At 47.6% G+C, this 23,378-nt stretch overlaps 1 protein-coding gene across 1 annotated transcript in view; it reads right to left on the minus strand.

Annotated features, from left to right (window-relative positions):
* EIF2B5 (eukaryotic translation initiation factor 2B subunit epsilon) overlaps positions 1-23,378 on the minus strand; it is a 900,599-nt gene that overhangs the window by 589,857 nt on the left and 287,364 nt on the right. The gene's annotated exons all lie outside the window — the stretch shown is intronic.

Raw genomic sequence — 23,378 nt, forward strand, 5'->3', positions numbered from 1 at the left:
CGGAGCTCCTTCTCCCTCCTCTTTCCGAGGGTCTGATCTCGGCGAAATCTCCACGCCGGGAGATCGGAGTTGGGGTCCGCGGGGGCTCCGCTGAGTCAGTGATCCGCGGGGGGGGTCAACACTGCACTCCTAGGGGTCTGGGGGGGGGGCTCAGGTCCCTCTTACGGCGCCCTTTGGAGGAGACCAGTGCGGATGCGTCAGTGCATCTCGGCGCCCCCTGGTGGATCATCTTCAAGACTGTTAACGTGTGCGCGAGTCCGTGTGACGTCAGTAACGTTGTTATGGGAGTGCGCGGGTATGCGGAGCGATAGAGCGCATGTCCAAATAAATAGCGCAAGAGGTTTTTGAGCGCGTGCACATTTTTAACGTGAGAGACGTTGCGTAAGAAAGCGCGTGTTGGGTTGTGATAGAGCGCAAGTCCATTTTTTAACTAAGCGCGAGTAGTTTTGAACGTGTGTACAATTTTTACGTGAATGACGTTGCGTGTGTTTGGTAGCGGTAGAGCGCAAGTCCATTTTACTTAGCGCGAGTTGTTTTGTAGCGCACAAAATTTTGTTTTCACACGTGCGTGTATTTGTTAATATGCGCAGGTGAATTTTATACGCGAGGACAATTTTTCACGTCTTGTGATTTCGCGTGTTTATCGCAAACGCGTGTCAAGAAAAGAAACTATGTGTTCGTATGGGTAAAAAGAAAAAGGTTCACACGCAGAAGGAGAGCAGCATTCAAGAAAGTTTATAAGTTTCTGTTTAATATAATTTTATGCAAAAGGAATTCAATTCTTCAAAGAAAGACTGCATTTCACAAAGGCTTTTAAAACTCAAACTTCATAGAGTTAAAAGAACTTAAAGAGCAAAGAAGAATATCTAAGTCTGTAAGGTGCTTGCAAGGGTCATTACTTTAGGATTCTAAAGAGACTAGAATGGCTTGAGACTATATGCACTAAGCACTATAATTGTTTACAAGATATTCCATACAGATAATTAACCTCCAAGTCTTATACAGAGGTTTAAGAGGTAATGAAGTTAGAGTTTATTTTTAAATATTTTAGAAAAGAAGTTATATTAATATATAAGTAACCAAGTGTATTTGTTTACTACAGATACCAGAGCCTACCAGAAGGTTGCAGGGCTGCAGTGTCTCAGTTATTATTTTCTCCAAATTCCCCTTTCCCTTTCTTGGGGTTTTCAGCTCAGCTTATACTTAAGGGTTGAGAGGTGAACTCCTGGTGAGGGTCTGTGGGGCCAGCATCAGCTCCTGTGGAATTCAGTCAAGCCGGACCCTGACACAAAGGAAGAGGAAGGTGGGGCAGCCCAGGGGCACACCGCACAGGGCACATTGCCGCAGAGGGCTTTCTGTGCCACGGTCGAAGGGGGCCATAGTTATAAGTAACAACTGTACCATGTAAAAGATTGCTTTCCTTTTCAGCAGACAATCGAAGTCCCCAGCTTACGGGGCCAGATAAAAGGTTGACATTTGGGAAAGTAAAAGTTGTAACATGGCCCTGTACTATGGCTCGGGGGCAGGAGCAGGGTGGAGAAACATGGGAAGCACGTTAACCACTCCACTTCAGCACACCTGCACGACATTGACACCACACATGGAGAAAATAATTAAATACAGTATCGAGTGGACACAAGGAATGGACAACAAAGTAAGAGTACCGTGGCCGCCTAACGGCAGCTTCAATACTTATACACAACAGTTTGTTAACATACATTCACAGTACCTACCAGGGGAAGACATTAGCAAACCACTTAGAAGTTTTTGACCTCTGGAAGATGTTCCAGGGAACTAGACCTGGGGATACAGGTATGTACGCAGTACAGGGGTTAAAAGAGGAGAAGGGGATAAGGGAGGAAAACCAGGTAAAGGAAGAGAAAAAGAAAGGAGGGGGCGGGGATAAGAAAAACAAAACTGCGCCCAGCCCTGAAGAAAGTGAAGAGGCGGAAGGATCATTCGCGGTAGCAGAGGTGAAGGTCAAGCAAGAAGGGGCAGAAGGAGTGCAAGTGGCTAAGGTAGTGAAGGAGGCAGGGGGGGATGTACCCACTAACAGAACTTAGAGAAGCAGCTACACAGCAATTAACGGCTGCTGAAGGATACTCCAACCCAGCATACAGCCCCCCGCCATACGCACCCCCGGATGATTACCAAAAAAGGACGGGAGAGGTAGGTACGGTAGATTCGACAACTATGCAGGTAAGGAAGGGGGATGACAGGAGGCCATTGGGGAGGTTTGCAGACGTAGGGCCATAGGAGTGGATAGCAGCGCAGGTGATTCTGAAGCTCAGAGGAACATTAACTAAGGAAGAGGAGGATACAGTGAAAAAGGTAAATCAGGAAGAGAAGGAAAACACAGATAGGGTCGGAGGTAAGTGAAGAAAGAAAAGGCCGACTATCACAAGAGGAGGAAGAGATATTGGAGAAAAGGTTGGCGGAATTGATGAACGTGCGAAGCGCCTTCCTCAAGCAGTTGGAGGAGGAGACACGGAAGAGGCAGAATGAAAAAGCACATAAGGAAGAGATGGCCAGAATGAAATTGAAAGAGGAAGAGCGAAAAAAAGATGGAGAGCGCATTAGGGCAATAGCGGAAAGAATGGCGCGTGCAGAGCAAAGGGAGATGAGAAGGAAGAAGGAGGAGAGAAGAGAACGATAGGGAAATGAGAATGTGGAAAAAGGATTATAGCTGAAAGCGCACAGAAGTACGAAGAAGGGAAGGTAATAGAAAGCATACTAAGAAGAGAAGGGGGAATAAAGAGGAGAAAATAGGACGAGGAAAGGATAAGTGAAGAAATATTGGAAGAAATAAAAAAGGAAAATAGGAAATAGGTGAAGTAGTGGAAAAGAAGGAAGGGGAGGGAAGAGATAGGAGGATGGAAAATGGAGCAAGGAAATATACACGCCATGATAAGGAAATGGCATCAACAACACAGATAGCTGAGGGTAGAGGAGGGGAGTACACAGATGCAGACTTAATAGATCTAAAGACAGTGACAGTGGGGGTAAAACGCACAAAGTAGAGATTGACATTAGCTGATGGGTTTTGCAGCGAAGAAGAGGAAGGTTTGAGCATCAATGGAAGAGATGGAAGTATGGAGAGTTTAGACAAAGTATACATAACGCGCACTAATTGCGAGTAACCATGGGCATGTGAGAGAAGGGGAGGACCAAGTGCAGGAGAACCAAAAAACAGGGACACGATAGGGAAAATGCCACGCCCCCTAACCACACAGACACCATGCCCCTCACCACGCCCACTGATGCCAGCCCCCGTGCACACCCCATATGTTGGCAGACTTAGGGATCTCCCAGGACGCAGGCTGGAAGAGAGAGCAAGCATGCCAATGGTAGGACCAGAAGGACACAAAAAGGGGAGGAGGGATATAGGAAGTGAAAGTGTAAACACATGTAACATCGACAGCATTGAAGAGCTACCAGATATGGAGGAAAATGATGAATATAATGACATAGCACCACACAGGAGGATGAAGGAAGAGGAGAGGGGGTACAATTTAATGCCACTACCAGAAGGGGGAGGAACGAGACCACAATACATCCCCTAGAAGCATGAAACCAAGGAAAATATAAAATGCCGACTCCCATCGTTGAGTGCAGGAGCTGGGAAGTGGATATATGAGATGGAAAAACACACTGCGGGGCAAACATTAGCGGTGGGAGACGTGAAGGGCCTTCTAATTTCCATACTGGGGATGCTGCTGATGACTTACGGAAGAGGGCGGGATTCCCCTGGGTGACAATACATGACACAGCACATGATGGAGCACCATTTGCCAATTGCAGACATGCGCTTTGGCAAGCATTGAGAGTACAATTCCCAGACACTTCAGACATAGGAGCAATTACATCACAAAATATGCGAGAGAATGAAGATCCTGTTGAATACATCCAGGAGATTCAGGAGAAGTGGCGCTTGGAAACACAGGAAGCGTCGGACAACACTAGCAATTTTTTACCACATACTAGTACAAGAGCTCCCGGTGCAAGTACAGAGACAGTTAAAGAAGTTAGTAGGGATGGAAGCTAAAGGATGGCCAGAAATACAACTGACAATGTTACACTATTGCAGGATGTGGCAGGAAAAAATGAAACAATAGAATAGGAAGGCCGAGGAAGCAAAATTGGTTCAGAAGAAGCTATCGAAATATGCCATGGAGGGAGCACTGATAACAGCACCCGCACAACCATGGGCAACGGTAACACAAGACACAACACAACTACAGGTAGCACCACCGCAGCAAGCACAAGTAGTGACACAGCAACTGCTTCCTCCCTCGACATAAATACAACAAATGGGGGGAGGTTATATGCAAATGGGAAACGGGTACTCAAACAACTACAGAGGGAGGGGCGGGCAAATGAGAGGGAGAAGATATGGCCCACACATACACCAGCAAGGGGGAGGGTTCCGAGGTTACAATCAACAGGGACAGCAGGGGTATCAGGACTACATGGTGGGACTTCAATTGCAAGCACGGGAACCACCGACATGTGGGATAGTAGGACACATGTCGCACACATGTAGGATAAGACCAGCACAGGCGGCCTGGGGGGGGGGGGGGGGGACAGGGACAGCAAGGGCCTATGGGGGAACAACAGGTTTACCAACAGCAGGGGATACAGCAACAACTACCACCACAACAAACACAAATGCCACAACAACAGACACTCAACCACAACAGCAACAGCCACCACACATGCAAGCACACGTACCACCTCAGCAACAGCCAAGTATACATCAGCAACAACAGGTCCAAAGTTGCCAACAGTTAGCACAAATACAAGACAATGCGATAACCTCTACTGACACACCTGTAGCCCAGACACAGCTTGGGAAGGTGACAATATTGGGTCACAACCCATATACAGGAAATGGATAGTCCCTATACCCACAATAGGACAGCCCACAGACGTCCTTGATGTGTCCCATCCTATCAATAACACCTAACTCAGCGGAGGAACCACGCATACAGGTGACGATAGGTGACAAAAGATGTTCCTTCGTAGTTGACACAGGGGTCACTAGGTCATGCACAAGAGAGGGGAAGTTTCAACTGTCAGGCGAAGCTATGAACACTCAAGGATTCTCTGGGGCTTGAGGGTTGGTCCCTTCCACAGATAACATATCCCTATCTGTAGGTGATCATGAAATGTCACTGCTATACTCAAAAAAGTCACCAGTGAATATACTAGGTAGAGATATGAGCAGACTGAACATGACTATCTCCTTTACTGACAAGGGAATCATTTTCTCTACACCAGACATAAGCATGCTCACAGCACGACAAATATTACAGGCTTATTGCGGCAAAACAGTAGCAAGAGCAGAACCAATAGATGGAGAACTATTCCAATATGGGACAGACATGGGAATAGCATGGCTGCCAGGAATTGAAGGGAAGGTTTGCAGGAGGCCAGCAGCTTACCTTTTCCGACCCGAGACATCCAGTGAGAGGGAAGGGACGAGGATATCACTGAGCATTGACAGTATTGTGGCAACGCAGTACTTCATCGCAGTGCATGCCCAAGACAAGGAAGGGAGGGCATGGGGGGCAGTTATAGCCCTAGCAGAAGGGTGCCGACTAACACAAGTATCTGATGAGGAGCTCTTCTCAGATGATAATGGTGAGGGGGAGATGGTGTTTCAAATGAGCGTCCATATCTGGGTGACTGTAACATACAGAGACGTAGCACAGAGGATGGCACTGGCGCTAGAAGCACCAGCAGCTACAGTAGTGCCGTTTTAGGAGGAGGATATGGCGAAAGTACCTGCATCTCTATGGACCACCAATCCATATGACGTGGGCTGCATCAAGAGCATTGGAGGTGTGAAAATAAAGTTTAAAAAAGGGGCCATAATGCAGAGAGTAAAGCAATACCTGCTATCAAAAGAGGCAGATGAAGGAATATATGAAACAATAACCGCCCTTATAGAAAGAGGTATACTAGTACCATCACAGTCCCCATGCAACACTGCTGTGTACCCTGTGCGCAAAGCTAAGGGAGGGTCTTGGCATTTTCAGGATCTAAGACCCCTCAACCACATTGTAGAGGCAGAATACCCTTATACCGGCTAACCCAGCCACTATACTATGTGGGATACCAACTGGGGCATCATGATCCACTGTGATTGACCTCAAAAACGCATTTTTCTCAATACCTCTACACCCCGACTCACAAGACTTGACAAGTTTCACATACCGCAACACAAAATGGAAATACATGAGATTGCCCCAAGGGTATTGTGAGTCACCATCCGCCTTTAACATGGTGTTACAAATGGACTTGGGAAACATTGAGATGGAGAGCACGGTGCTACAATATGTAGACGACAATCATCTGCAGCACAACAGAAGAGAAGTGCAGGAGAGACTCTGAAGATGCTCACTGTGTTAGCGGAAAAAGGGTACAAGGTAGACAAGGGAAAACTACAATACTGCCAAGAACAAGTGCTCTACATAGGCCAGCTCATTTCACAAAATGGAAGAATCATTGCACCTCAACGGGCACAGGCCATAACAAACACACCGCAACCACAGGCAGTGAGAGAACTACAGCAGTTCTTAGGCCTATGCAATTACTGCAGGGCTTGGGTTTTTGATTACAGCTCATACACAGGACCACTGCTTGAGGCACTGAAAGAAGCACAGAGAGGGGAAAAGAAGTTGAGATGGACCAGAGAAATGGTAGAAGCATTTCAGGAACTAAAACATGCCATATCCACAGCACCAGTACTAGCCACCCCAAATTATGAAGAACAATTTTTCATCTTTTCACATTGTAGTTCAGCAGTGATGAGAGCAGTACTGAAACAAAAAAACTAGCATGGGACACAAACCAGTAGCATTTTACACCGGGCCCTGGACCCTGTAATGTTAGGACACTTACCATGCGAGCAGAGCCTGGCTGCCGCAGCCTTTGCGGTGGAAAAATCGTCCTCAATACCAATGGGTTGCCCAACTACACTGTTTGTGGAGCATGCCCTTTTTGCCATTTTGAATAAACCAAAATCAACACTGACCACTCAAAGGGCATCAGGATACGAAGTAATCTTGTCCAGGCCCGATTTATTTGTAAGGTGCAGCAACGAGAACCCAGCAAGGTTCATAGGAGAGGTAGTGGAAGATGGCAACTATGCACATGACTGCACACAAGCTATCGACACATTCCAGCACAAGAAAAGTTGAGGAAAACACCCTAGAGGGGAGAGAAATACTGTACATTTGATGGGTCATCAACAATAGACCAAAGTGATGGAGTCCGCAGAACAGGTGCAGCAGTGGTGAGATAGACAGAGGATTGGACATATGTTCCAATGAAATGTGTCCAGCTACCACAACACTACTCTGCCCAGGCAGCAGCATTAGTGGCCCTAATTGTGGCACTGAAAGAAAGCAATGACAAAAGAGTAACTATATATTCTGACAGTGCATATGTCACATGAACTGTACACTCTGGTTCAATTAAGTGGCAGTGAAGAGGATTTAGAAGGGCAGACGGCACCCCAGTGCAACATGCCCTACTACTTGCTGAACTAATTGAAGTAATTGAAGACCCCAAAGAAGTGGCCTTGGTGAAGGGTAAAGTCAGGCCCATACAAACAGGGATGATCACATTTCCAAAGGTAATGAAACAGCAGACGCACATGCTAAACATGCTGAGTACTACAGGAAGATTTGGATCCCCCCAGAAAAAGGAAAAGATAAGGGGAGAGTGGGGGCAAGACAGATGCTGATGAAAGATGCGTACACTCATATCCCTGATAATGAAATAATGGAGTTACAGGCAGCAGCACCCATGGTTAAATGAACTACGGGTTAAAAGGGGATGCACAATGTCCCCAACAGACGTGTTATGGCGGCAAAACCATACAGGTAAAATAGTCATGCGCCCCTGGCCTTATTGAAAACTGCCCTGGCCCAACTACACCATCCCACATACACAGGACAATAGGTGATTGCAGCATGAATTAAGGTGGAATGGTTCTGTCCCGAATTACATTCACACGTTGCAAACTTCATTAGTAATTGTCTCACTTGCCAACAGTTTACGGCCGGTCACATGCTGCAAGTGATCAAAGGTATTATACCCCGGCAGGAAGGACCCTTCCCTACACCTCCACATTGACTACGTTGACTACGTTGACATCATCAACATATGTCAAGAGTAGAGATACATGATTGTGTTAGTATTCCCATTTTCAAGGTGGATCGAAGCCGGTCCATGCTCCCATGCAGACACCTTTAGAGCAGCAAAGTTCCTGGTCAGGGAGGTGTTCCCACGGTGGGGGGTGTGCAAAGTATTGCGGTCAGACAATGGCCCACACTTCTCCAACTAAATGTTTCAGCACATAACTGCGCTCCTCGGCATCAAGCACAAGTTTGCATGTGTGTACCACCCACAGGTGAATGGCGTGTGTGAACGCCTCAACAGCCTCCTAAAAAAAGAGATAACAAAGATTCAGCAATCTACCAGGAAGAGCTGGCTCCACTGTCTCCTCTTGGCACTATTTGAGTTAAGAAACAGGCCAGGGTCGGATCACCACCTAACACCCCACGAGGTGGTGACCGGGCGCCAGATGCCCCTCCCACTGACACCACCACCAAGGGCCATAACAGATTGCGACCCTGTTTAAACTGTTTTTGGTGATGAAATGTACGAATATATAAATTCCTTGATTACTAGTGTCACCTTTATCTCTCAACAGCTCGAGAGGATGCAGGGCGGGTTGAAGACCACCCAGCAAGAAGATAATAAAAGTGAAGGACGGGAACAAGCAGCACATTGGACTGTAAGAGAAGGAGATCACGTCCTCCTTCGTAAGTTCAATAGAAAGTGGAATAGCCCAAGATTTACTGGGCCCCACCAGGTTGAGAAAGTAACTACTAGAGCAGTGAAGCTACGGGATAAACAGGTCTGGACTCACCTGCACGACATCAAGCCCTACAAAGATCAGACCCGCCCTTGCGTCAATGACAGGGCCAACGCAGCAGCAACAGCAACAGCAATGGAAGACAACGGTGACACAGCCCCTGACCCCTCCCAAACACCCTAAGGACTCAAATGGACAATCGCCCATAGCCCACCCTATGGTCACGAGATCACAGAGCAAACAAAACACTGCCCCGCCCAGCCCTGCCCTGCCCCTGCCACTACCTAAATAAAAGGACATTGTCTAACAAACTGTCATATCGCACCACACTTATAGAAACGTGCATGTTTTCTTTCTCCTTTTTGTCTCGCACATGCAGGTACCGCGTACAACTGTTTACGTATAAAGAAAAGTGAACATTGCATTTTGCCAAGGGGTAAATGCTGCCCACAGATAACTACACACCTGAAGCACTGTCGCACCAATTTGTATATGTTATAAAAAGACCAAAATATTTAAAGAGAAAAATGTGTGTATTGCAACATGTTCCTTCTGGCCATAGAGCAATCATTCCCACATCTCCACGAACATTTACCAGCCCTAAGAGATAGGTCGCTAAGATATGCGTGGGAGCAGCTTTTAGCTTGGGCATTAAACGATTTGATAGGGAGAGCTTGAATAAACAGAAATAACAAAATGAACGCCTATTTTTAGAAATTTCAGGCGAGCAACTACATCGTCAATAATAAGCTGCAGGACCGCAGCAAAGATAAGAGGAAAATGCAGGTGATATTAGCTATTGTATTAAAAATTATAGGTTTATCACTGGTCTACTTGCTGCCACTGTCTGGCAGACACTATGCTTCTCATGTATTGGCTGCACCCCCTACCACGGCTGCAACAGGTACGGTGTCAGGTGGTACGAGCAGAAAAAGATTAAACGGGCGGAGGATTAAACGTAGCACATTTGTTGATAATAATGGGGTTGACACATATCTTACAGATTCCGCACATGTTTCAAACATGTGGTATAAACACATGTCCAAAATTGGTAAGGGGACAACTAAGGACAACTGCTATGTGTGCTCACTGATCCCATATGCCATGAGCGCCTCCAGGACATTTGTGGCTACTGAAGTACCAGCAACATCAGTAGAATGCCTGATATACCTGGCCCTGTTTCAAACAAAATGACGTTTCCAAGGGAGGATGGCAATAATAAAGTGAAAGACGAGAGACACATACCCGTATGAAAATAACTTCATCAAGACGCTCCACATGTACAATAACTACTGGCAGCTAACAGAAGGACTGCGGTACGTGACGGATGGGCCGGACAAAGGAGAGACGAAGGAACTAATGCTGAGTTACCTACCATGTGAATGGCACCCAAGTGAAGTTGCCGGAGTAATGGGGTGCTGGGAAAGACCCCTGCTGCTAATATAAGGGAAAGTATACACAAAGGATGGATGGACAGACAGGGTTGTGGGGAGCGAAATGGTAACACTGACAAAACCAAATATAGCAAAAATAGACGAAGAAACCAACAAGTGTTTCAACGGATGGATTAAGACAGCCAGACTGGTGACCTGGTTAGAGAAGGACGAAGACCCGGTATCAATACTTCCACTAACTGCACTGACACTATGTTATCAACACAACAGAGACGTACATGTTGGAAGGAACAGCAACTGCAAAAGGATAGTGACCATAACTAAGGAGGGTGCCGGTACAGAGGTTTTAATGGATCACTATTGGGCCTGCGGTGATAAGGCATACCACAGCCTGCCGCCATCTTGGAACGGACTATGCACCATGGTACACATAGATGTACCATCCTTAGCGATACCACAGAAAGATGTGAACTTGGCGAACTTCCCTAAAATGGACGAAGGGAATAAAAGGAGGAAAAGATCTGTGACCATTGAAGGAGGAAACTACCTATGGGGAAGATCAGAAACAGCTCTCAGTGACATTCCACCAGGACACAGTGTTCTTCTCATCAATAATACATCCAGGACTGCAGGTGTATGCAAATGCAAAATGGCTCCAAAATGGCTCCAAATAACAAGATGGGAGCCAACGATGACAAACACCGTCAACGGATTTAATGCAATAAAAGAAGAATTGAGGGCAGTACAAATGGTAGCACTGCAGAATAGATATGTGCTGGATCTCCTTAATGCAATGGAAGGAGGAGTTTGTGCAAAAATTGGAAAATCATGTTGCACATTCATCCCTGCTAATGACGCAAATAACGGCACCCTCACTGAGGCAGTATCACAACTTGCCAAGATGCACGCCAAGGTGGAAGAAGCTAAGGGAGTGAAGAAAGATGGCGGCTGGTTTTCTGACTTGTGGCCATGGATGCCATCATAGTTGTCAAATGGCCTTAAAATAATAGATGGGTGCATGATATTGGGAATGACTGCCCTTTTAGGATTAAGGTTGTGGAGAGCCCGGACAGCACGGACGACTGATGAAATGATGGAAATGATAGGCATGCACGCCTTAACGCCAGCAGAAGACGACAGGCACACATATATAATAATAAAGGAAAGGCAGAGATTGCGCAAGCAAGTATTAGAAAATGATTCGCACCCGCCGTCTGTGAAGGTAGAAAACCCAAGGAACCCGAAGAGCTATGTTGGGAAGTGGGTCTACGCAAACCCGGTGGTGGATGTGTGTATATGTGCTGGTCATTTGAAGATCATGTGAATCAGTATGGACACTTAGGAGAGATAACAAAAGTATGGAGACCACGCAGAGACAAGAGTGCAGAGAATTTTGTGGTCGACAAGTCGACCAGAAGGGGGACTGAAGTGGGAAAATGGGAAAACACCCCCCCCCCCATTCTCATCCAGACCCTGGCCTGGAGGATCACGGCCCAAGCACCCCCACAAGAGGAGTTTGACTCGCTCACCACCTTACCAGACGACAAGGTACCATGTGTTCGTGGCCCACATGTACGAGCAGCATGCCCATTACCATGCCCTGGCCAAGCTGATGCCTGCAACATGGACCAGATCGACTAAAACAGCTGCAAAGCATCAACATCGTTAGAGATGCCATGACGACATAGCCAACAGACAAGAACACCCGTGCCACCATGCACCCTAGTCACTCACACGAAGAACATACTCAGTGCTATGACGTAGCAGACTGACACACTCACGGACATGCATTGTTGTTATTTTTCACATAGGCCTCCAGAAACACAAGATGCCTGAAGAGCTTGTGTATATGCTTGCAGACGCTTCATGCTACTCTACTATATATATATATATATATATATATATATATATATATATATATATATATATATATATATATGATACATTACTCACCGTAATCGTATTTCTGATGCTTGTATCTGCTTAGATTCACATGATGTGCATAGGCCGACATCTAGTCTAAGTTGCGGAGTATTAAAGTTTGCTTTTCGAAACTTCGTGTGACGTTCACTGTACCCATGATCCCTCACGTGTGTAGGACCCTCAGATTGTATTTTTTCTCACATGAGGTAGCATGAGGAGTAGCGTGAGTACAGATAATCCAAGCAGATAGAAAGAAAGGTAAGACTACAAGCATCCATGCGCCTTCTCTCAGAGGGGAGGAAGGGTGGGTTGCATGTGAATCTAAGCAAATACAAGCATCAGAAATACAATTATGGTGAGTAATGTATCCCTTCTGAGGCTTGTGGAATCTGCTTAGATCACATGCTGTGCATAGATTAGCGAGCAGTACCTGAAGGAGGTGGGATGTGAGAAGGGTCATGAGCAAATAAATGTCTTAGAACCGCTTGTCCCACGTGTGTATCTGTCTTGGAATGGGTGTCAATGCAGTAGTGCTGCGTAAAAGTGTGAATAGAGCTCCAAGTAGCTGCTTTGCAAATGGTGTCAAGGGGTACATTTGCAATGAAAGCTAGAGTGGCCCCAATGCCTCTTGTAGAGTGGGCTCTTGGCGTGAAAGGCAGAGCTTTTTCAGAAAGGGAGTAACACAGCTGGATACAGTTAATAATCCACTTAGAGATGGCACCTTTAGAGACGCGATCCTCCTCTCTGCCTGTAGCTACGGAGACAAACAGTTGGTCCGTTTTCCTTAGCGGTCTGGTCTTGTTTACATAGTAGGACCGTCCTACGCACATCTAGGGTGTGTAGTTTCACCTCAGCCGAGCTTTGTGGGTTTTGGAAGAAAGCCGGAAGCTCGATGGACTGGTTCACATGGAATTTGGAAATAAACTTAGGTGAGAACCTAGGGAGTGTATGCAAAACCAGTTTATCCTTGTGAACTGTAGAGAAAGGATCTTGCCCTGACAAAGCCTGAATTTCACTAACCCTTCTTATGGATGTAATAGCTACTAAGAAGGCTGCCTTATAAGTCAGGTGTTTGAGACTGCTTTTATGCATGGGTTCGAATGGGGGGCCCATGAGTTTAGCTAGCACCACATTAACGTCCCACCCTGGTGGTGGGTTTGAAATAGGAGGGTGAAGTCTCTTTACTCCTTCCATGAAGGCTTTACTCCTTCCATGAAGGCTTTAACCACTGGAACTTTCCACCACGACACCTTGTTATGGAAGGTGGTGTATGCTGACAGAGCTGCCAGATGCACCTTCAGTGAGTTAAAAACCAGTCCTGCATCCAGCAGTTGGAGCATGTATGTAACAATCGTTGAAGGAGTGCAATCAACTGGGTTGATTTGTCTATTCTGGCACCAGATAACGAATCTCTTCCACTTGTCAAAGTAGCGGTGCCTCGTGTTAGGCTTCCTAGATTCTTTTAGGATGTCCATACATCTTTGAGGTAAATTTAGATGTCCAAACTCTATGACCTCAGGAACCATGCTGCTAGGTTCATTGAGCTGGGTGGAGGATGTACTGTTTGACCTTGATGCTGGGACAGTAGGTTGTACCAGCCCGGGAGTTTGATGGGGGTCGCACGTCGCTAGTCGGCTTAAGTGTGGGAACCACGGTTGTCTCGCCCACATGGGAGCAACTAGGACGAGCGTCATCGATTCTCTGTTCATCTTGTTCACCACCTTCCTGATGAGGAGTTGGTGGAAAAGCGTATGCAAACATTCCTGACCAGTTCATCCACAGGGCGTTCCCCCTGGGATACTAGTTGTGGGAATCTGGACGCGAATCTTGGGCATTGTCTGTTTTCGCTTGTGGCAAATAGGTCTATGGTGGGGGAACCCCACTGAGAGAAGAGATCTTCTACGATTTCTCTGTGTAGACACCGTTCCGTGCTCCTCTGGGAGGGGATCTCTGCTTAGTGCATCTGCTAGAGAATTGAGATTCCCTGGAACATGCTGCGATGACAGGAAGATGTACCGTTTGAGTGCCCATGTCCACATTTTCTGGGCAAGTTTGGACAGATTTGGTGAACGAGTCCCTCCCTGCTCGTTTATGTAAAACATGGCTGTAGTGCTGTCTGTCCAGATCTGCACTGAGATTCAGCAGGTAGGGTTCGAACGCTTGAAGAGCTCTGAATACTGCCAGAAGCTCTAGCAGGTTGATGTGATTCTTGGCCACTAAGTGAGGCCAGAGACCCTGAGCTGTGTGGTGGAGGAGGTGAGTTCCCCAGCCTGTCAGGCATGCATCGGTTGTGACTACCGCCTGTATCTCGGGATCGTAAAAGGGTTTCCCCTTGGACAGATTTTCTCTTGTCCACCAGAGAAGGCTTTGTACCAGTGTTGGCGAAACGACCACTAGATCGTCCCACTGACCACTTGCCTGCGACCACTGTTTCGCCAACCATTCCGGCATGGGAAGCATGCGCAGGCACTCATGGGGGACCAGTTAAATACATGATGCCATCATGCCTAGCAAACGCATTGCTTTGCGTACCGTTATCTGACGACCGGCCTTTTGAGGAATTTGCAGTAGTATATTCTGAATTCTCTCCTCTGATGGTGTCATGATCCCTGCTTCCAAGGGGTCAGGACTTGCCCCACGACCTTGGAAGCAGGCCCATGACTCTGATCCCAGGAACCAGCCAGTCCCTATAGGGACCCTCTGGACCTTGTCCTGGCGCCAGTGGCGCCAGGCTCATGATGGTGACTGGTCCCAGCACAGGAAGCGCCGGGCTCATATTGGATAAGAGTGCTTGGTGGACCTACCTGTAGCAGACCATGCTGCTTACTTACCAGCTAACTGGTCTCCTGATCCTTCTCTGCCTGGAACTACTTTTCCTGTCTGGGTGGAGCAGGAGCCACTCCCTGGAAGCAGAACACAGGAACTCTTTTAGAAATCTGGAACTCTTTTCTTACCTGGGTGGGGCCGTGGAAGGAGACGCCTAAGCACTACAGAAGGCTATTTAAACCACACCCGATTGGTTTCACGTGCTTCGCGTTATTCTGCATCTGCAGCAGGACGCTCACCGCGTCAGCTCCAGGAAACCTCCAGCTCCAGATCCTGTGAACACGAAATAACCTGCTGGAATCCAATCTGCAGTCTTCTTCAGTCTTCTGCAGCTCCTGCAAAACAAAGGCACAGGTTAGGTTAAAGTAAAGGCAGTGAATCTACTTACCTAATCCAACGGCAGCATCCAAGGCGCCTTTTTCTGCCTTTCTCTTCCGGCATCCGACATCTGCAAAGAGAGAGAACATCGGTTAGTAATATTCAACTACAAGTTCTGCTTACCTGTGTTACGCCCGTTCCAACTCAGCTCGCGCTGCATTCCGGCACCTGCAAGGCAAGATACATCGGTTAGTAACGCTTAGTTACAAGACTGCTTACCTGTGTTATGCTCGCTTTCAATCTGTTGGCGCAGCACCTCAGCACCTGCAAAGACAAAAGAGACATTACGGAGCATTCTCCAGCGCTAGTGCAGTCTTTCTACTTACGTGCCATTAGAAGGATAATCTTCATCGTCACAGCATCTGAAAAGGGAAAGACATAGACTTTACAGACTTAAGACTTTTGAAAGAGAAGAAAACAAGGCAAAAGGAACTTTAATACTTACAAGGCACGCTCGTGCATTAACGGCGTCTTCGCTCTCAGCAAATCCTCTGCTATCAAGAGGCAGAGCTCTCATCCAGTGAAGCAACTGGATCCAGCGCCCCTGCATAAGACGCAGGATGGAGAGCCCGGCATTTACCTATATAAGGTGAGCGCAATATCAACCCAGTTCCACGGGGAAAGAAAGGGCGAGAGGGGCTAGGAACTTTCCGAACCTTCCAAACACTAATACCTTGGTTTACCCTTGCAGACATCTCTCTCTTCAGCTTAAACTGTCGGTGGGAAGGGGGCCCAGTCCGGGAGCAAAACGAACCCTGCGCCTAACACTGAAGACAGTATCCTCGCCAGATCAAGACCCGCGCCTCCGGGGGAACCAGGTGAGCGTTACAGATGGAAAGGTCAACCCCTCTCGTGCGTCAAGGATAGCTCCTAGGAACTGTTTGGAGGTGCTTGGCACCAGACTTGACTTTTTCTCGTTTATTGAGAAACCCAATTCTAAGAGGAGGTTGATTGTTCTTTGAATGTTCGTTCTGCAAATCGCTGGGGTTTCCCCCGTGATGAGCCAGTCGTCCAGGTAAGGGTACACCGGGATTGCATCCCTGCGTAGGTGTGCTGCCGCCACCGCCAGTACCTTGTTGAATACTTTTGTACCTGAGGCTATTCCAAAGGGCAGTACCTTGAACTGGTAGTGCCGACTGTCCACCTTGAAGCGCAAGTACTTTCTGTGCGCTGGGAACATGGAAATATGAAAATAGGCATCTTTCATGTCCAATGTTACCATGTAGTCCCCCTTTTTTAGGAGGGGGATTACCTCTTGGAGAGTAGTCATGCAAAACTTTTGGGGCTTGACATATTTGTTTGCAGGTCATAAGTCTAATACTGGGCGCATTGTTAAATCTTTCTTTGGTACAAGGAAGTAAGTTGAATAAATACCCTTGTTTACCTGGTGTCCCGGGACGAGTTCGATCACGTCCTTTGCTAGCAGATTGACGATCTCCTCGAGGAGGATAATTTGATGGTCTAGAGAATGCGTTCTTTGTCGTGGAGGGTGGTTTCGGGGACGCTCTAAGAGTTGTATGCAGTATCCTGCGGACACTGTGGACAGCACCCATCTGTCTGATGTGATCCCTTCCCAAGCTTGGGTGAAGTTGGAAATGTGTCGTCCTACTGGGGATGCGTGAGAAGGGACCCTGAACGGAGCGTCACTGTTTTGGTGGAGGCGTGCCGCCGCCTCTACTGGGGCTGCCTCTACCTTTACCTCATCCTCTTATTCCCTCTACTATAACCTTGGGTAGACTGTTGGTTATTGTTCCACTGCGTACCCTGGCCCTGGGAATAGTTTGACCCTCTTTGGGAATTTTGTCCGCGTGTGCGGCGAAAATTGCCATTACCCCTTTGATTAGGGGGTTTGGTGGTTAGTTGACCTAGGGACTCGAGTGTTTCATACTTGCCCTTGGCATTTTTCAGCGCGTCCTCGACCGCCTTACCGAACAATAGATCTGGCTCCACCAGTTTGTCTAACAATGATGCTTGTGTTTCGGCCTTGAATCCAGACTGCCGTAACCAGGCGTGTCTCTAGATAACAGTACCCTCTGCTATCAATCTACCGGCATTATCGGCGGCATCAAAGGTTGCCTTTACAATGCAACCGGATACGGCTCTTCCTTCCGCTCAGACTCGTGCCAATTGGCTCTTTAGGGGCTCTGAGGCAGAATCTATGAGTGCCGCGACTTCCTCCCACTGGTGGCAGTTATAACTCGCCAGTAGGGTGGTGGAGTTGGCGATTCTTGCTTGGTAGGCGGAAGTGGAGGCAATTTTTCTGCCGAACCCATAGATTTTCTTGCTCTCCTTGTCGGGAGGAGCTTCTGATGATAAGGGTGTTCCTGCCCTCTTGCGGGTGTGTGTAACGACTAGGGAGTCCGGTTTCAGATGCCCTCTTCTATACAGTGGGTCTGATTGCGCTGCCTTGAATAGCTTCTCAATATTAGGATTGACTGCCCTGGTGAGATTGGGGTTTACCAGTGAAGGGTCTATTCTTCTTAGGATGGATTTAAGGATAGTGATGGCCTGCGCAACAGGTCTCCTTTCTCCCACCAACTCTTCGGCAAAATCCCTGGGTGTCAATGTGGAAGTGGTTTGTTGCTCTAGATAGGACCTCATTTAGGAGGGGCTGGTTGTCGACAGGGGAGTCGGTAACCGGTGGTCCTTTATCTACCGGGGAATCTACCCTGTATATTTCTGGGTCGTCCTCTTCCTCCTCTTGTTCCTAATCGTCCCCATAGTAGCCTGTCCCAGTCTGTTCTTCCAACATGCCCAAATCTGTATCCTCGCAAAGGGAAGGATCTTCTTGTTCCTGAGAATAAGGGTGGATGTGGAAGGGATATGAAGACCGTGTTGTTTCGAACCAGGACTTTTTACTTGGGGGGGGGGGGGGGGGGGAGTAGGATCCTTGGAGCCTGAGGGTGCTGACCCGTCGGGGTTATAAGTGAGAAAATGTTCAGGATATTTAGAATAGAAATCTGCCAATGATGACATTCTTGACATGACTGTCCTCACTGGACCACTCTTGAACTGGGAATGACTCTGCCTGGGGGGAGTTTCCCTGAGTCATCTATAATACAGGTATGAGACCTGTCTGTCTGAGTGGAGTGGAGTGGAATGTTTCTGCGGTGTGGAAGTAGGCTGAGACTGCTTCATCTGTTTTCCCCCCTCCCCATGGCTGGAAGAGTGTTTGCCCTGCTTCTTTGGGCCTTCAGAGCTTTTCGACGCCTGGCGTCCAGCTTCGGTAGTGGTGGTACTATCCTTCGACCGTGTAGGTTGGGATTCGGGAATGGGCTTTACTTGTACTGACGCCGACTCCTGGAGTGCGGTCTGCAGAAAGAGGTCAGTTTAGTCTTCTGACGATCGATCCTCGGTTACCTTGGGGAGCGAGGCCCTTTTGGCAATAGTGGATGATGCGGCGATCTAGATCGCGAACGCCCAGAGGACGCCGATTCGGACCGTTCCCTATATGCCTCTTTCTGAGAGCTCGACGTGCGCGTCGAGTCTCGTTGGGACTTTGTGTGTTTGGAAGTGCTGTGGGTTGCGCTTACGTCGCCGGGGGACTTCCCCATAGCCGCCCTGCCGGATGACCTTCCGAGGTAGGGGACTTGCGCCTGGCTGTCTTTCGACACCGTGTTGCCCTCGCCGTCCGAAAGTACGGCATCGCTGAAGGCACCCTCCGCGGCCATGGCCTCTTGACGCCTGGCGTGGTGGGCCCAACGCTTGGTGGAGCGGTCTTTTAGTGTTTTAGGTTTGAACCTACTAGACGCTCTGCAATTTACCTCGGGGTGATCCCTTGGCAAGCAGAGATTGCATGTGGCGTGTCTGTCAACCCAAGGATACTTGCGGTTGCACTTTGGGCAAAATTGGAAAGGGGTACCCTCCATACGCACCTTGAGGCAGCGGGCTGGTAAGTGTAGGAATATAAGAGAATACATAAGAGTGTAGAGTATGTACACCCCCACTCTCCCTACTTGTAGGGCCGAGGCCTTCCGAGGCTCAGGCCGAGGCCAGAGGCCTTCCTAGGCCCACACGGCGTGAAGCTCTCGACAGTCGCCTTCTTCTCCGGTTCGGCGTCGTGACGAATTTAGGTGGCTCGACGTTAGGGTGGAGAAAAAAGGGGGAAATAACACAATATTTTTCAACGTATGGCTAATGCCAGGGAACTCCACTGAATGCTTCCGACCAGCATGGCAGAAAAAAAACAATCTGAGGGTCCTACAGGTGTGAGGGATCATGGGTACGGTGGACGTCACACTAGGGATTGTATTACTGGCACGCCCTGAGTCGAAGCCCAGTTTCGAGTTTCGAAAAACAAACTAATACTCCGCAACTTCCACTAGATGTCGGCCTATGCACAGCATGTGATCTAAGCAGATTCCACAAGCCTCAGTATGTATGTGTATATATATATATATATATATATATATATATATATATATATATATATACACACACACACATATACATATACATATATACACACACACACACACACAACTTGTGACACTGTCACCCTGCAGCATCTATGTTAGTAATTATACATCGCCTCCCAGAAAAACTAGGCCCAATTAGGCTGCAAGCAAGAGTCCTCAGGCTGGAGCCTCTAAGGCGAAAAACCTTTGAGACGAAAAGCAATGCGCGGACCATGCAGAACGAGTCCCAGCGAGAGCCCACCGCCAAGGCCACAATGTTGCAACCCACATGCCGAGCTCTCAGTGCCAAGGCTACACCTGCCGCAGCCAAGCACCCCTCTGGGCCGAAAAAACAAATTAAATGCTCATAATTCTGTTCCAGCTACGGTCTCTACACACGTGACTGAGCCAAACTGACAAGATGCCAAGCTCGCGAGACAAAGTCGCCGGGGTCCCACGTCTGGGACGTAGGTTGCAACAACGAAGCGACAAGTTGGACACCTACACAGATGGGAAAGGCGTGATCATCAGCCACTAGCAAAGATCTGTCCATTGTCCGCCACCAACACATAGTTGCATAATGTAGCCAACACCAGGTACCTCGCAGGTTGGGAACAGAGATGGTCCCAGGCTTGGAGGCTCACAAGGGAATCAGTATGAGGGGCTCCTCACTGACGCCATTTCAGGTAGCCAATCACCAAGGGTCCCTGTGCAACCAATTTATTGTAGCAAGTGTTAGAGACAACCCAAGGGTGCCACCTGACCTGTCCTTATCCACTAACATTCCTCCATATAAGCATCTATACTAACCCTACCACTCCTAGAGCCAACCCGAAGTGGCGATCGGTTTTGTGACGGTTTTTCCCAGGTGACGTGAGCAGCGCGTCATACTAAGGTAAAAAGGGCATGCGAGCCCCACTAAGGGCGAGAGCGTCTCCCCGGATACTTACGGGAGGAGAACAATCCCTGCCGTTAGTATAATAAACAGCAGTAATTACTTTGCTCTTGCATGTGCCTCATACTCCTTTTTGGGACGTGGGAGGAGTTGGGGCCTCCCCAGCCCCGGAGGTCCGCGGACGGCTCTGCCGGCCCCCAGGAGATCATCCCGACAACCCTTTGTTCATTTTGCCTTTAGCAGGCTTCTGTACTGAAACCCCCCTCTGGCTCCAGTTTGTCTGTAAGGGCAGGAAGTGAGGGAGGTGCCCGAAACTCCCCTGTCCTTTGTCTCTAGGGAAACCTGAACGCACCCAGTCCTGATTGACTAGGCTGTGCATGAATGGGCGAAACCTGCTTAAAAGGCGAGGATTCTTGGACTGAAGACAGTCGACCACTGGGAAAAACAACCCGAAGAAACCGTGAGCGAAGCTTGCTGCATCCTCCTGGTCTGTTGAACTGCCCGGTGAAGTCCTGCTGCTGTGCTTTAACTCCTTTGTCTGATCGACGAGAGAAGCTCCGGAAGGGCAGACTTCTTCCCTTGGGTTAGTGGGACCAACTAACCCCGAGACAAACTTTGCTGGAAGACCTTGCCCAACTGGCTGCAGCAAACAATTGCCAGACGTCGAGAAAACCATAGTCTAGTGCAACGTCTGTAATCTGGCTAAAAGCTCCAAGAGTCCCCCCAGGACCCTTCAGAAGCAGGATGACCAGAGCTCAAGTCCCCTGACCAGAGTGCAGGACTCAAGGAGTGAAGGAAGCCCAACCGGTATCCAAGATCTGCAGCGGTGCTGTTTACTGAGCACTGAAACCGAGAATTGATGCTGATCGGAAAAGAAGCTGTAGCTGTCGCTGGCCATCGAATTGCTGCCGCAGGAGTCCCCAGACGTCCCTCCCTCTTGCCCTCACGACTGAGGCCCAGGAACACAGGATCTGCATCGCTGCAACCAGACAGAAGCCAGCTGGACCACTCTTCTTCTAACTTAAGGTACTGTTCTGATTTGGGGTACTTACCTCATTGTCTGTAGCTTTGCTCTTCTCAGTTGAGACTTGCAGTAGCTGCTTTTGTAGAGTTGATCTCAGCTCTATAACTTTCACAAGTGTAACAGCTTGTGACCATATAGTAATTTTTCTTCAACAAGCTCTCTAACTTTGTGCAAGACTTTTACTATCTAAGAAGTGCCTCAGCTCCATAAACTTTTCTCCAATCGACTTTGGCTGTCCTGGCTCCCTGCAGACTCTTCTATTCCATTTGACTTTGGTTCTTACTGTCCCTCATAAGTGATGCATCGGTTTTAAACTAACATTGCTGGGAAGAACAAGTTACTTACCAACTGGTAACGTTCTTTCGACTGGATGTTCTTCCAACGTATTCCACATCTTGGACACAATCCATTTGAAAGGTTTTTATGTAGACTTCATTGGATGTTTTAAAGTGCTCACATGCTCCGAGAATCTGTTTAATCTTTTTCCTTCCTCAAACCTTTCCTTTCTACAAAACTTCAGAATCCAAAAGTGTACATGTGATATATAAATGCCATTACTGTCCTAGTTAGTGAAGTCACTTCAGGGTGTAGGAAGTGTGTATGAAGCATCTCTAAAGAATAGTGTTAGGTAAGATTTTCATAGAAATGGTAAAACCTCCTGACCTGTGTCAACACCAGAACCTTTTGCTTTTATACCTCTGAGTGGGAACCTTTTTCCACACTCACAGAATCTTTTACTAGTTTTATGGGTGTCATTTTTCAGACTCTCCATAGTGTCTTTTTTATTATTTAAGCATTATATTGGTTTACATTTAAACTTTTTATGCTTGAAACCATAAAATGAAATATAATTCAGTCAAAAAAAAACAAAAAACCACATATCTTCAACATCAGTCCATTCTCTTTAGATCTCTTTTTCTGTCATCTTCCAAAAAATGTATTTAACAAACATTAAGTGCTAAAATTTGAGTGGCTCTCCTCCCCCGAGTCAAATAGTCCTAAAGTTCCCTGGAGGAAAGTGTCATTAAGTGCTGGGAAAGTGGGCTCAAATATTTTGTTCTCAAAACTATCAGTGCTCCACATTCTGTCACCAGGTGTGCAAGAGTTTCACGAGACCCCAGGCAAAGCCTACAAGTGTAGACACGTTCTGCTACTTGTTTCCGTCTCTCCATGACCTCCCTAGCAGTGTAAAGATTAAAGCGTAGTCTCAAAGTCTTGCCTCGTATTTAGTGAGGGTGATTTAGTTAAGTATCTGGGTAGTTCACCTCGTTTCCTATTGTCTCGGGTTATCCCTTCCCTACTTTTCATAGTGCGAATTCTTTCCCCCGTGGAGATCCAGTCCAAGTCAAACAATTTTCTCTTTACAGGTACTGGATTTGTCATTAAGGAGTCTTCATTTCAACACAGGTATTCCTCCATTCCTTAAGAATTTTTTCACAGTCAGAGGACATCACTTTATTCAAAATCTCAACCTCCTTTTCCCGGAGGGATCAAGCATTTTCTTAGAGAAGAGAGCGATTTCCACACCATGATGGAATAGAGTGAAGTTGTACTCGTCTCATCACCTCTATTGGAAGTGATTTTGGCATGTTCAGAACCCCTCGCCAAAAGAGTCCTTCCACTTGTGACCAAACATCACTTGACAGTTGCA

Source organism: Ambystoma mexicanum, chromosome 10 (genome assembly GCF_040938575.1).
Source record: "Ambystoma mexicanum isolate Mex_15411 chromosome 10, UKY_AmexF1_1, whole genome shotgun sequence".
Classification (NCBI taxonomy): domain Eukaryota; kingdom Metazoa; phylum Chordata; class Amphibia; order Caudata; family Ambystomatidae; genus Ambystoma; species Ambystoma mexicanum.